The following is a 15,443-nucleotide window of genomic DNA, read 5'->3' on the forward strand; positions in this document are numbered from 1 at the left end:
AGCAAGGCAGGTAGAGACTTTAATTCTTTAATTGGCATAATGGTCTAATTAATATAAAAATTACATTAAAAAATCTTGGTTTCTTACAAAGTCACTACTTGACTATGGAATCAGTACTATAAAATTATCCCATTTTGTCTTTTTAAAAGTTTATTCATTTCTGGTATAATATTTTAATATCTTTACTTTGAACAACAAACTATTATCAGAACATATCAGGGCACTATGCTTAGTTCTGGGTATGCAATGAAAAGTGTTGGATTTTTGGTTAGAAAATCATGGGATCTAGTTATCCACTGTGAAAAGAATCATTATAAGGGCCTCAGGGACAGGTCCATCCACATGGCCAAAAAAAAAGGAAGGATGGAAGGAAGGAAAAAAAGGAAAGGAGAAAGGAAGGGAAAGAAAGAAGGAAAGAAAGAAGGAAGGAAAGAGAAAAGAAAGAACAAAAGAAAGGAAGAAAGAAAAAAGAAAGAATAAGGAAGGAGAAGAAGAATAAGGGAGAAAGAAAGAAAGAAAGTGAGAGAGAAAGTGAGGGGGGAAAGAGTAAGGGAAGGAGAGAAAGAAGAAGGGAAGGAGAAAAAAGAAGGAAGGAAGGAAGAGAAAGAAAGAAAGAAGAAGAAAGGAAGGAAGGAAGAAAAAAGGAAGGAAGTAGAAAATCAAAAGCATAAGCAGTATTAAAAGAGTTAAAACCTTCAGAATAAGGGAGGGGAATAATACCACTGGTTTCTTTCTTCTGTGATTAAATCTCATTGGAAGTATTGTGATTACTATATTTGAGGAAAGACACTGACCTTTCAGTGTAGCTCTTTCAGAAGAGAATAATAAGTCTATGGAGGAATACAAGAGAATCAGTTTAAAGGAATTAGTGATATTTAGACTGGGCAGCCAGGTGTCTGAGTAGACAGAGCACCAAGCCTAATGTCAGTCTTCTCTTCCTGAGTTCAAATGTTAGTTTACATTCTTACTGGCTATATAATCCTGGGAATGTCACTTAATCCTGTTTGCCTCAGTTTCCTCATTTGAAAATGAGCATAAAAGGGAAATGTCACAAAGCCTTCCAGTATCTTTGCAAAGAAAATTTCAAGTAGTATCACTAAACATTGTATCATTGTCATATCTAAGCATTGTTTTCATTTGATTTGTTCTATATCATAATAGAAGGCAAAATGAAGGAACTATAGAGTGAAGAGGAAAAAAAGATACAGTAGTTGTAAGGGGGAAAACTGCTAAAATTTAGAACTATCCAAAGGTGTAATGGTGGTTTCTGTTGGGAATGGGAATGGAAATCCCTCACTAGTGGTCTTCAAGTTGGAAATTGCTGAAGGTATCGGGTTAAGAGAGGATTAGGTTCTATTTGGTGAATGAGGTTCTATTGAAACATGGGTTAGTTGAGAAGGTCAAAGAGATATCTGCAGTAGTTTCTTTTTTTATGTTGAAATACATTTTAGATCCTATATATATATATATATATACACATATTTATACAATTATCTTGTTGCACAAGAAAAATCAAATAAAGAAGGAAGAAAAAGAAAAACTGAGAAAGAAAACACAATGCAAACAAATAACAGAGAGAGTGAGAATGCTATGTTGTGTTCCACATTCTGTTCCTACAGTTCTCTCTGTGGGTGTAGATGGCTCTCTTCATCACTGCACACAAGGAACAGGTTTGAATCATCTCAATATTGAAGAGAGCCACATCCATCAGAGTTGATCATTGTAAAGTCTTGTTGTTGCCATGTATAATGATCTCTGGTTCTGCTCATTTCCCTTAGCATTAGTTCATGTAAGTTACTCCAGGACTCTCTGAAGTCATTCTGCTGGTGGTTTCTTACAGAACAATAGTATTCCATAGCATTCATGTACCATAATTTATTTATCCATTCTCTAATTGATGGGCATCCACTCAGTTTCCAGTTTCTTGCCACTACAAAGAGGGCTTGGGCAGTAGTTGCTATGGAAGTACAGAAACAGGAGATACAACGTGGAATTTAGAAACTAGACAGTAACTCAAATTAGTTGGTTCAATGAATGAACAAATTACAGGTAAAGAGAAATAAGTTTAACAATAGAGTTTGGAGCAAAATTGTAAAGAGATCTGAAATGCCATTGATTTTTTACTTAGTCTTGGAAATAATAAAGAACCATTGATGTTTTTGAGCAAGCCATATGGATAGCCTTGTGGTTAAGGAAGAATATTTGGACATGTGTATGCAGAATTGATTGTAGAAGAAAAAGAATGATGTAAGCAGGAACAATTAGAGGAATGTTTCAATAGAAATGATGAGAGCTTTGTCTTGAACAATGATCATATGAGGAGGGAAGATGATAGATAAAAAAAAATGAGAAAGTAGAAACAGCAGGATTTCGCAATAAAGCTAATATGATCTTAGGGAGAAGCTATAGAAACATGTCTTATATAAAAAAGGAAATGAGGGTTTCTTTTGTAGTTTCTCACATCAAACCACAGGTAGAACATTGGTTCTAGTTCTGGATGCACAATTTAGCATTCACATTGACAAACAACCACCCAATAATGGAAATGGAAAAGGATGATAAAAGACTGAAAACCATCCTTGGTTGGAAAAACTTTATGTTTTAGCTCAGAGGTTTTCAACTTTTTAGTTTCAGGAGGCCTTTAAGACTTTAAATCTTTGAAGATTCAAAAGAGCTTATGTTTATGTTTATTATATCTACAGATATTTACTGTTAAGGTTTTTACAAGGTGCCAAGTTAGTGGAATTGATGAGATAATGATTCTCTACTTTACATGTACTTAGTACTTACTATAATTCTACAAGATTCACACCTTTAAGAGAGCATATATAAAAAGGAGTTCTCAGGGCCAAAGAAGAGAAGCCCACTAGAAGCTCATTTGGAGGAAGCTAGAGGCAGAAGCTGGCAGAGGCAAAGGACTGGTGGCAGGAGCTCTCAGAACTAAAGAGAGAGATAGGCCTCTAAGAAAGCTAACTGGGCCCCAGGAAGGAGACAAGACTTAAAAGGAAACAATAAAGGATTTTGACTTTAATTCCTGGCTGCACTTGTGGTGATTACAGGCTGCCTCCAGAAGCCTCCCAAGAAACTGCTCCCAGAGAATATTAACATTTTAGGGAAGAACATTGTAATTTACTATGTTAAAAATTAAAATATTTTAATTTTGTTTTGTTTTGATCTCATAGACCATCTAAAAATGTTTAACAGACCTCCAAGAGTTTCTTGACTGCACTTTGTGAATATCTATTTTAGCCTATAGCAGAAAAAACACATGGAATATGGGATTGTTATTTTAAATATTTTCAGGACAATTTTATGAAGGTAGGACTATTTTTTTCTTTTTTACCCCCAGGAATCAGAGATTGAGTGATAGGTCGAAATTACACAAAGGTATTTTTTTGGTTAGTTACAAGGAAAAACAAAAATAAAAACTTTTTAATAATTGGAACTGACCAAAAGTAAAAATAGTTTTAGAAATTAGATGTTTTCATCGTATAGTGATCCTTATATTGGAGACTGGATGATGAATAATAAGTGATGTTACAGATGAAGCATTTTGAATTCAGATACAGGTTGGAATAGATGATATCTATGGCTCTTCTCAGTCCTGAGACTGATTAAATTATGTGAAATTGAACCTGAGGGCCTAAAATGATAGGCAGAGAAGTAATGATATTCTTTGTATAATGGAGATTTTCTGCTGACTTTTATTAGAGCATGATGTCAAAAATAGAGAATAGTACATGGGATTTCAAAATAGGAGATTTCAGAAGGTCCAGTAGGTCAAAACTATTTTTATAGTAATAGTAAGATATTTTAATTTTAAATAGAGTAAATATTGCTAGGCATAAACCACATGAATGAAAGCTTTTTGGAATCTTCAACAATTTTTAATACTGTAGGGCATTCTTGAGGCCCAAATTTTTGAGTCCTACTGAATTAATCAGAAGCACCAAAGGAGTACAGGTAGAGATAGGGGACTCCTTAAAATGCAGGAACATTAGTTCAGGTAAGAAGTGATACAAAGTTGAATCGAGATCTTGGCAATGATAATGGAATAGAAAGGACTGCTAGATGATAAAATATTATGAAGATTAACTTATTAATGTTAATAAAAGCAGACTTGAATGAGTTGGATATATCACTTCTCATAATGGGGGAATATTTAATAATCCACCTCTCTTTTGAAATATTTTCTTGTTCACCTTAATCTTCATTATTCAGTTCTTTAATGGTTTGGGTCCCATGTCAAAATGGTGAGTCTGCACCTACTTTTCTGTTTCGGTAAAACTACTGGCACTTTAAATTACACTTTCGCAATAATAATATGAATTTGATTTCTTGCCATAATGATGACAGCTGTTTTCTTGACAGTTTCTTTTTCAACAACTGAGAATAGATTTGGAGAAAGTGTTAGCCTAGAAAATCAGCAGGCGCTTTGTACTTGGCAGCCAAGACTGGAGCCAGCCAGACAAATAGAATGCTTATATTATTAAAAATAAATACTTTTTTAAAGTATCATTTGTGATTCATTGGAGAAAGAGTAAACTAAGAGGGATGTAGGGTGCAGATATTCTCTTCAAAACACTATGATTTGATGAGATTCCTATAAATTGGAGTGAGTCATCCTTATACAGTAAGAGAATTTTAGAGGACAGGGAGCTAACAGGCTATTGAGGACTATCTGTTTTTGTCCCTAATTCATGTTAGCCATTTTTATAAAACTTCTCTGACCCAAAGTATATCAATGAGTCCTAAATAAAAGCCACATTTATATCTCTTTCATAATTCTGAGGCTGCCGTCTGGTTTGTATAATTTCTATCCATGTGGATGTCCTTTCCAGTGATTACAGATCACAACTATGCATTTCTATCTCTTTTGATTGTTTAATGTTAATGATATTTTTGTGGAAAAGTATAAAAAAATTGGATGTTGAATCAGGTGCTAAAATGGTAGGCTCAGGAAGGAAACTTCTGAAGCTCTTCCCAATTCCCTTCAAATAACTAGAAAATTTCCTCAAAATTCAATTAGGAGCAGGGAAGCAGTTTGCCAGCATAGAAGGAAAAGACTTCCTCATTAGGGCACTAGGGTGAAAGGCAAGAAAAGTACAAGAATAGTAGCTGAAGCCAATCTCACAGCAGAGGACCTGCAACAAGGTTCCTAATCTGGGACAATATTCCAGCAAAACCTCATCCTCCTGCAAGATAACAGCCCCCTAGGCAAATGAGTCTGTGCAACACTCCTTCCATCCCCAGAACAAGATATCAGCTAAGGCTTAGACCCTGGCTGAACAGTTGTGAAATCTAGTCTGGAGGCTAACCAACAGTGAGACCTCTGCCTCCTGAAGTGTGGAGGCTCTGTTTCTATAACTGCAGTGCCCTACCCCTGGGATACATCATCAACAAGATCCCCCCTCCAGGGTCAGCCATCAGAAAGACTCTTGTTACAATCCAACAAAAAGACCCTTCCCCCTCCCCAAGCCAATGGCTAAATCCCAAAATTTAGAGGGGCCAACTGGAAATCCTCATCCCCACTCCCAACCCCAGTATAAACCAGAAGGGAAGGCTACTCTCCAGAAATAGTAAACAGCTAAACCCTGAAGTTCAGTGACAGTCTCTTTAAAATCCAGAAGGTCAGCACAAAAACACTTGGGATAGTTCATGACCAGAGCCCAACTCTCCCATTAAAACACCAAGTCACCAAAAAAAAAAAAAAAAAGACAGAAAAACATTTAAAGAACAATCAATCCATTACTATATAAAATATATGAAATACCAAATATGCTGATGAAGCATAAGCCCTACAAAATTTCTTTTATGAAACAACTAATATTTGAATCAGAAAGAACCAAAATTGAGAAAGAAAATTATAGACTGATTTCCCTAATGCAAAAATTTTAAATAAAATATGAGCAAAAAGATTATAGCAATTTATCATTAGAGTAATACACTATGACTAGGTAGGATTTATGCTAGGAATACACAGCTCTTTCACTATTAGAAAAATTGTTAATCTAATTGACCATATCAATCCCAAATCTACAGAAAGGATATGATTATCAATAAAGACAAAGCCTTTGACAAAATACAGTACCCTTTCTTATTAATAACAATATAGAAATAAATGTAGCTTACCTTAAAATGATAAGGAATATTTATCTAAAACCATCAGCAAACATTATCTATAAATAGGGAAAAGCTAGAAGCTTTCCCAGTACAATCAAGGATGAAGCAAGAATATACATTATCAGCTGTATTGTTTAATGTAGTAGAAATGCTAGTTGTAACAACAAAAAAATAAAAAGAAATTGAAGAAATTAGAATGGGCAATGAGGAAACAAAACTCTTTGCAGATAGATATGATAGCATATTTATAATGTCCTAGCAAAAGAACTAAATAACTACTTGAAAATATTAACAACATTAGCAAAACTGCAGATTACAAAATAAACTCACACGAATCTTTAGCATTTCTATATATTACCAACAGATCAGGAGTAAAAGATGAAAAAAGAAATTCCATTTAATATAATTTTGGCAATATAAAATACCTGGTATTCTATCTGCCAAGATAAATTCAGGAATTATAAATACAACCATAAAACACTTTGTACACAAATTAAATAAGATCCAAACAATTGTAAAAATAATAATTGTTCATGAGTAGGTTGAGCTAATATAATAAAAGTGACAATTCTAGTTAAATTAATCCATTTATTCAGTGCCATACCAATCAAACTTCCCAAATCATAGAGCTAGAAGAAAATAATGGCAAAATTCATCTGGAAGAACAAAATTTCAAGGATATCAAGTGAATCAATGAAAAAAAAATGCACAGAAAGTGGCCTAGCCATAAAAGATCTCAAACAGCATTATAAGGCAATAATTAATCAAAACAATCTGGTATTGGCTAAGAAATAAAGTATTAGATAGTAGAATAGATTACTTTCAAATTACATTATAGTAAATGATCATAATAACCTAGTACATGATAAACCCAAAGATCCAAGTTTTTGCAACAAAATGTCATTATTTAACAAAGATCAATGGAAAAACTGGAAGACACTATGATAGAAACTAGGTATAGATGAATATATATCATAAGGATTTCTAATTCTTAGCCACCCCAAAAAGAACTACTATATATATTTTTGCACAAATAAGAACCTTATAACAAGGTAAGATCATACCATATACCAAGGTAAGGTCAAAATGGGTACATAATTTAAAAGAAGATATCATAAGCAATTTAAGAGTGCATTGAATAGTGTATCTGTCAGATTTATAAATAAGAAAAGAATTTAGAACCAGAGAAGAAATGGAGCATTATAAAATGTAAAATAAATAATTATAATTAAATAAAATTAAAAAGGTTTTGTACAAAAAATCAAATTATAAGGAAAACAGAAAACGGGGAAATTTTTGCAATAATTATCTCTGATAAAAGCCACATTTCTCAAATTTGTAAGGAACTGAGTCAAATTTGTATGTGTATGTACATGTGTGTTCATATATGTGTGTATATAGATATATATACATATGTATATATATATCTATATACACACATATATATTTATATATGTAATATATGTCACTTCCCAATCAATATATGTTCAAAACATATGAAAAGGCAACTTTCAGATGAAAGATTTAATGCTATCTATAGCTATATCAAAAAAATGTTCTAACTATTGATCACAGAAATGTAAATTAAAACAATTCTGAGTGCCATCCCATATCTATTAGAGTGACTAAAATGACAAAAAAGGAAAATTTTGGATATTGGAGAGAATGTGGGAAAACTGGGACATTAATGCTTTTTGATAGAGTTGTGAATCGATTTAGTCATTATGGAGAGCAATTTGGAGCTATATCAAAGGGCAGTCAAATTGTACAACTAATTTGATCAACCCATTTGATTAGCTAGGTTTATATATGAAAGACATACAAAAAATGGCGGGGGGGAGGTAGAAGGTTCTTACTTGTACAAAAATATTTATAGTAGTTCTTTTGGGGGTCTCTAAAAATTGGAAATCTACCCATTAAGTGTGAAATGGCTAAACAAGCTGAGACATATGATTACCATGGAATAATATAAGTAGAATTATTTCAGAAAAGAAAAAAAAACCTGGAAAGATTCACATGAACTAATACATAGTAAAATGGGCAGAACCAGAACATTGTACACTGTAACAGCAATATTATTTGATCAAGAACTATGAATATACAATGAGATCCAAGACAATTCCAAAGAACTGCTGATAAAGCATATGATTTGCCTTTAGAGAAAGAAGTGATATTGATTGAATACGAATTGAAAATGCCATTTTTCACTTTCTTTTTTCTTTCAGTCTTCTTGTACAAAAAATGACTAATATGGAAATGTTTTACATAATCGCACATATATAACTTATATCTAATTCTTTATCATCTCAGAGACAAGGAAGAGGAGGGAGGGTTAAGATTTGGAACTCAAAACTTTAAATAAAATAAGAAAAAAATGATGCTATATAGACACATCATCAAACTGAATATTTTTCTTTTTTTTTCAATTTGTTAAGCCAAGTGCCTCTCAGAATTTTCATAATACAGAAAACTATGCAGTTGGAATTCAGGAAAGATGACACATGATATATTTTATAGAACACAGTAGGCTTTTTGGAAGGACTTCAAGTTCTCAGAATGCTAGGTTCCTCTTAATTCCCTAATCATATACTGAAAGGATTATGAGAGTATAATAGGTATCAAAGAAGAAGGGATACTAACAAGACCATTTGAATCATTTGTAGCAGGTAATATCATCAAATAAAATAAGCAATGCTATTTGATTTATCATTGTCTCCATGTATGAAGGGAAAAATGTACTTACCAAGCAACCAATGGAGCAAAAAAGACTGCAAAGAAAAAAATCTCCCTTGTTTAAAATAAGATCAAAGCATTGAAAAGCACATAAAATAGCCCACATCTACACTGACAGTGTTTAAGAGTGCTTCCATCTTATACCATTATGTTAGCCTTTATGTCTTTTACTATATGTGTTTGGAAATAACAAGATAGGAGTGTTTTTCTTTGTTTGTTTTTCAGAGAAGCTGCTAGAAATATCAGAATCTTGAATCCGAGGGAGTTTGCCCCTAACAATGAATTTCTTTTACTTTTGAGCCTAGTGAAGAAGTAATCAGAACATGGACCATCTCTGGATGCCAAGATATTACAATCATCATTGTTAATATCATATACAATATCCATGCTTTTTCATAGATCTTATCTTCTAATAAATTTTTATAGCAATTCAATGATTGGAAGTCTCCTTCCATCTACTTTTCCCTCCAAAAAGGAAGACAGTTTTTTGTTTGTTTTGTTTTTGATTTGCATGCTTGCTCAACAAAAGATGGGGTTGATATTTAAACTACTTGAAAGTTCTTGTTTAAACAGACCTAGAATTTCATTGATTTAGGGAGCTCCCAATGAGAAAATTCTTCTACCAAAGAAGATACATAATATTTCTTTAAAATACAGTCCCAGTGATCTGAGCTTCTGAGAGGTGGAGTGAGTTATTTGACCAAATCTGACAGACAATGGGACTTCCAGAGAAAGGATTTACACCTTATTCTTCCTGACTGAACAGCCAGCTCTCTATCCCCACTCTTTACTAACTCTTGCATTTAGCTATCTACAATGCATTCTCTTTAAATGAGTCTCTAGCCTTGTAGAGGAACCAAATAATGTAACCTGATGAACTGAATGGTGATGGATGTTCTGTACATATCTGTTCTTTTTGCTGAACTGATAAATTTTAAAGAGAAAAAAAAACCTACAGTTCATGTGATTTAGAAATATTATTTTGCAATCAATTTGAAGTTTCCTTTAATAATATTTATTAAATGTGTACTATGTACAGAGGAGGATGCTCCATACACTAGGATGGATATAGAGTATAGCTAAAATATACCCCCTTTCTTGGTACTTATAGTGCAGCTGTGAGATAGGGATGGTTAGGGGAGAAGGGAAAGAACAGAAAGGGAACTAAAGCATCTATTATGCTATGCTAAGTAATTTTACATATATTATTAGGTGCTATTACTATAACCATTGTATAGTTGAGAAAACTAAGGTAAAAAGGAAGTTACATGATTTGCTCAGACTCACAGAGATAGCAAGTATCTGAGACTGGATTGGAATTCATGTCTTCATGATGCTAGACCCTATATTCTATTCACTGAGCCATCACTTTCTGATGTGTCTCTTAACACATGCATGGACAGTTGACTTTTCAAATCCACCTAAATAAATACTTTAATCATTTTTTTTTTAAATCTTGGCTCTGCATGAGTGAAAACTGAGTCACCTATGTACTAATTTCCATTACAAAAGACTGACATTTTTCTCATATTAGAGCTTTTACACTGACTTCATACTAATGATAGGGTCACATTTGATATTTTACTTTTATCAAGTGGTGGCCTGGTTACAAGCTCTCTAATGAGCTCTTACTCCATATGTACCAGATCTTTCTTTGAATCAGCTGTTTGTCTTCCTCAAACTCCCACATCCATCTTAATTATTTGGAAGGTAAGGCTCTTTATCAGTTACTTCCCATGGCTTCTAATGCACTCCCAGGGAGATCTAAGAGCTTCCCAGTTGCTTCCTGTTCACATCTGAACATAATGCAAGAAAAAAGTATTTCAGGATTATCTGCTGTACCATTTCAATAATGTAGTTTGGTTTAAATATTTTTCATTTATTCCTTTATTGTTTCTATCTATCATTCACAGCCGTGTGTGATAAGCAGTTATGGAATATCGTTTATGAAATTGCATTATGTGGGGCTGGGTTCTGTGTTCTATGTAACCCAAGGCATTTATCTCTACAACTTCAAATCAATTAAAAGAATGTGTGATGTTTGGAGGATAATGAGACCAAGTAATTCAACAATTTAACATTTAACTCTTCAGACTGATTCTCAAGGTTATGCCGAGTACATAGTATGCTCATCATCCTGAGGATTGAATTGTAGAAAATGCAGCTCACATTTAATTTAAACTGTGTGGGTCTTTCCTTGGGAAACAAATAAGCCATTCAAAACATACCTGGTTTGGATCTACTGCTCACAGTATTCAAAATGGCTAAATCTTACTTGAATGTGCATTCAGGCTTCTAGATAACCTCAGTTTTTAAGATATATTGATTTATTTATCTAGAAAGACAGAGATCTGTTAGATTGAAAGGAAACCAGAGATATTTTTCAACATGTGTTAAAAGGATTTTAAAAAAAGAATATAAAGGATAATAGTTTCTGTGTATTTCTTTTGTTTTTGCATAACCAGATTAGCACAGTCACTGTACTACAAACACAGCAATACACTGTACAATTCTACACTGTATTTATTATTTTCAATAACCAAAAAAAAGAGAAAAAAATGATCTTCATATCATATGATATATAACCAGAAGAGATCTTAGAGATCATCCAAAGAACTATCCAAATATGCATTGATGCTTTGGCATCAAAACACATGTTCTTTTCTCTATATAGAACTACTAAGTTAGGGGACAGTGTTTATTTATTTTTTTTGTAATTTTTTTGTTTTTAAACATAAATACCATATGAGGGATTTCAAAACACAATATATGTGTTCATTTCCTAACTAAATACAAATACATTTGAGAGGGGAAAAAATAATAGGACTCCATTCTTTGCAACTTAAAAAAGTGAGTTTGAGAGGGAGATAAAGATCTTATATAATGATTGATTTTATCAATGACATTATGTTATAGGGGGAAACAGGGCATAGTAGAGTTTTTAAAAGATCTAGATTTAAGCCTGTCTTCTGAAACATTTTGGCTGTGTGGCTTGTAAATCACTTAATATCTTGGTGTTCCTAAGTGTCTACAAATTGCATATCAGTTTTTGATCTGCATTGGCATAAGGAACTTCTTCAGTGACAATTGAAATCACAAGTCAACAAGTGTGTGTTGGTGGAGGAAGAAAAGACAGGAAATGGGGGAGAATTCCATTGGGAATACTGAACTATGTCACTTTGTTTATTAAAATGTATGAGAACAATAATTGATAAAGTGCAAAACACTCCTCACATAAAAGAAAAAAAAATTGAGGTTCAAAGCCAAATTAAAAAGAGAATAAGCAATGTTTTCTCATAGTAAAATTATCCCTACTATAAGTCTACACATCACTCTTTTGATTTCAGAGTCTTCTCATTGCCAATTCTGTAAATTTCAGGTGCTTTTGATTTGAATTAATGATCTTTCAAAATTTAGTTTTTATGGCCCACAAAATGTCCCTTTACATCATTCTTTCCTACTCTACTGCTTTTCTGGACATCATGATCTCTAGAAACTCATATATTCTGCAATATAACATAAACTCTGGAATTCTCACCTCTTCACATTATTTATCTCCCTGACCTTCATCTCATCCCAGCTACAACTAGTCTCCTTTTCCTCCACTCTTTTCAGCTTGTAAACTGCCTTATGGCAGAGACTATCTTGTACATCTTTTTGTATCCCCAGGCTTAGCACAAAAGCTAGTGCAGTTGGTATTTAAGAATGCTAATTGGCTCACTGACTCAAAAGAATTGAGGTATAAAAAACAGAAGAATAATAAAACTTAAAACAAGAAAAAGGAAATAAGTTCTCAATTCTTTCAAAATATTGTAAACAATAAAATATTCTTTTATATTTCTTCTCTCCGGCTTATGAGTTCTTGTCTTTGTTCTTAGTGAAATTTAAATAGTTGACTACATATTTATCATAGAAATTTCATGAGTGTCACCTCATTCTAGGCTTTAATTTGCCTGCTATCAGATCCAAGTCTTGAGTAACCATAGTGAATTGACTTTAGAAATGTGAAGATCTATGTACAAGTTATTTTTCAGATATTTACTTCTGAATTTTTCTATGGATGTATGCATTTTCTTCTTTCTTTTAAAATTGTGATCCTAGAATTGATGGTGTAAATTTTTTTTTTTTTTTTGGTTTCTATCTCAGTGGAATATTTAAGGTTACATAGACATTGTTCCTGCTGTTCTAAGGTTACAGTGATTCTGGGAAGTGCTGTATTTATACTCACTTAGCTCTGTCTTTCCTCCCTGATAACCTGCCAACTTGATGTGGAATGTTGGTGATTAAAAAGGTGACAATCACTTTCCACCCACAAATTCTCTCACAGAACTCAACCTACCTCTAACAGATTCATACACATACACATATGTATATATTTCTGATCATTCTCTTTTATTTTTTGATGCTCAAACTCTTTGAATTAACTGTAAATAATAGTGAAGTCAGTTTAATTGATTGTTTTGATCCTTAATAAATATTTTGATGCTTCTGCTTCTTTACCTCATAGAATCTCCTTAGCTCAAATAGCAATTTTGATAGAAAACCTTTCCTTACTCTTACTTCTAAGTTGCTAGAACCTTTTCCATTCAGGTACCATCTATCTGTAACACATATATGGCTATTTTTTCATTAACTTATGTATTTACTTATTATCTCCACATTTAGAATGTAAGGGTTTTTGTTTGTTTATTTTGTTTTGCTTTGCATCTCTAGCACTTAGCAAAGCACATAGCTTACCTATAGTAAGCATATACTTACTTTCCTTTCTTTCCCTTCCCCTTCCATTGTTCCTTTTCAGTTTCCATTGTGTGTGTGTGTGTGTGTGTGTGTGTGTGTGTGTGTGTTATCCTTCACTATTAGAATAAAAGTTCTCTGAGGGCAAGGGTTATTTTTCTTTTTGCTGTTATTTGTATTACTAATGAATAACATAATGACTGGCACATAAAATTCACTTAATAAATTATCCATCCATCCATCCATCCACCCATCTATTTACCTATCCTTCCATCTATCAATCCATCTAACCATGCATCTATCTATCCATTTACCCATCTATCTACCATCTATTATTCATCTCTCCCTCTCTCCATCCATGCATCTCTCTCCCTCCTTCCCTCCCTCTCTTCCTCCTTTTCTCTTTCTGTCTTGCTGTCTCTGTCTCTCTCTCTCTCTCTCTGTCTCTCTCTCTCTGTATAACTATCCATGTCTATCTATGGTTGGTTGTCCTTCATTTTCAAAGAGGATCAATGATATGATGTAGTCATATCTTAATTTCCACATGAATTTGATTTAAGTGAAGTTGCATAAAGCTTTCAGCTTCACTCTTTCTTCCAGTCATCGAAGTCCAGTGGCAAAACAAAAATCAAGAACACTGGTGAAAGCCTGAGATGAAATAGATGACTTCGCTATCTGATGTCTGACTAAGCATTAAGGCTTCACAGTGCCTGATTCACCTACATTCATGCTGTTTGAAACAAATTGTTGGAGTAAATATCTGCTTTGCTTACCAACAGGTTTAAGGACTATCAGTGAACTTGAACCTGCCTTAATCTGTCTGCAGAGACAGTTTTTTTGTTTTTTTTATTTTTTGGGTATGATCACTGTGCATGCTATAGCTTCAGGGAACCATGGTTGAGAGTTGAGTGACAAGTTAACATTAAAGGTGGATGAGTTTTGTATAAAGTTTAGCAAATCCTAATAAGAGAGGTGCTAGTTCTCCCTTAATACCCAATAATCCCTATCTGCCTTTCTAAGCAATTAAAAATGTTTATTGATTACATTGATAGGAAAAATTATCTCATTTATATTTCACTGGTGCAGAAGAAAGTCCTTCCATGTTTGCTGTAAATCCAATACAGCTAGCTAGTCCTCTAATGTTTTAAAAATTCTTTTTCTAGACCTCTTAAGAATCTGTCAACAATCCCAGTGAAGCATGTATATTTCCTCTCAATTATCCCTTGCTTCCTGACAGGATCTTTTACTGATCATATAGTTTCCTGATGTTATCTTTTAGTAGCATTTCTTCTGGCTAGTTTTTGGTTGGTAAATTTGTGGCACACTATTCAGACTATTTAGGTATTTAAAGCTTTGAATCTTTAGGTGCTATGATACTCTTTGACTTCTTAATCTTAGATAGTACCATTTTCATACTTCCTCATGCAACCATCCAAAAATTTGGACTCATTAAAAATACTGCAGAATTTTTCAAAGATTATCTATCCATATGAGTATTAATGTCTAGACAATTCATTTTCTTACTTTGATTTTTCAAATATGAATAGTAAGAGAAGACTTTTAAATTTTTATGGTTTCTATATAACATCTGGAATATTTTTGGGCTTGATTTAATCAGTAAAATGTCATTCACAAAGAGAAATGTTAACAGCAAGATTATATTACCTCTAGGGCATCCTTCCATCCAGATCCTTTTTAAAAATTAACTAATTAATTAATCAAATATTTTCCTCATTTTGAAAGTATCAAACAATTTTTAAGAGATTTTTGAGTTCTAGGTTCTCTTTCTTTTATTCCCCCCCACAAAAAAAGAAACCACATGTGAGGTTATGGAAAACATTTCACAAAAGTCA

The sequence above is a fragment of the Sarcophilus harrisii genome, chromosome 4 (assembly GCF_902635505.1).
Source record: "Sarcophilus harrisii chromosome 4, mSarHar1.11, whole genome shotgun sequence".
Taxonomy (NCBI): domain Eukaryota; kingdom Metazoa; phylum Chordata; class Mammalia; order Dasyuromorphia; family Dasyuridae; genus Sarcophilus; species Sarcophilus harrisii.